We start from the raw sequence: 822 nt of genomic DNA on the forward strand, positions 1-822 counted from the left end.
TGCCCGCCCCGGAAATGACGCTACGGAGGAGGCGGAGGCCGCTCTTCAAAGTGAATTCTTCCCCCGCCATAGCTGGTCTTTTCACAAAGTGGCAGGGCTAGTCTTCGCCACCCCCTCCCTCGAGTTAGCTGTTACTCTCTGGTGGCTCTGAGGCTTCCCTGCTCGAAGCCGGCTGCTAGGGCAGGCGGCTCTCGTTTCACACAAAGTACCTCTCGCACCGTGACCCTACGCGCTCCCCGGCTTCCCAGCGCGTGCCGGAGCGCTCCTCGTAGAGACCTCCCGGTGACCTCATCCCCTGCCCAACCTAAGCGCACCTCTCCCGAGACCAGTCGGAATCCCGGCCTTGCGGCCCCCACCCCGTCCGGGCTCGGCGGCTGTCAGTCAGGGCGCTGAGCCCGCCCTTTCCGGCGGCTCTGTAGGGCCCGCCTCCTCCCCTCTTCCCTCCCCCACCCCTCCCCGTGCGAGTGTCTCCCTCTCCCTCTCGCTCCCTCTCTCTCTCCCTCTCTCTCTCTTTTGTGAGTTATAGCAACCGTTGCCTTGTGAATCAAGCGCCATAGTCACCGTAGTCCTGGCGACTGTTACCCATCAACAACAACTACTCCTCTCCTCCTCCTCCTCCTCTTCCTCCTCCTCCTCCCCACCACCACCATCTCCATCACCCACCAACAACACCACAATAATCCACAGCCAAGGTGAATATTCTTCGGTCTCTACATGTGTGTGGGAGCGTGTGGATGCGTGTGAACGCGTGTGTCCGTGCGTGTGTGTGTTCGTGTGTGCGAGCCGAGTGTGGCTGTGCGGGGGTCTCACTCCTGACACCCG

At 62.0% G+C, this 822-nt stretch overlaps 1 protein-coding gene across 6 annotated transcripts in view; it reads left to right on the forward strand.

The window, feature by feature from the left end:
- The first annotated feature begins 438 nt into the window (after positions 1-438).
- The window catches only part of RFX3 (regulatory factor X3), a 358,769-nt gene continuing 358,385 nt past the window's right edge, over positions 439-822 (forward strand). For 5 of the 6 annotated variants that reach the window (XR_003550050.1, XM_006152432.3, XM_014589328.2 and 2 more), the window contains exon 1: positions 440-692. The gene's annotated coding sequence lies outside the window, so the exon portion shown is untranslated. Of the gene's footprint in view, positions 693-822 lie in introns of all 6 variants that reach the window. The other variant, XM_027773424.1, reaches the window with a different exon arrangement.

This window comes from Tupaia chinensis, unplaced genomic scaffold (assembly GCF_000334495.1).
Source record: "Tupaia chinensis unplaced genomic scaffold, TupChi_1.0 Scaffold000354_1, whole genome shotgun sequence".
NCBI classification, from domain to species: Eukaryota; Metazoa; Chordata; class Mammalia; order Scandentia; family Tupaiidae; genus Tupaia; species Tupaia belangeri.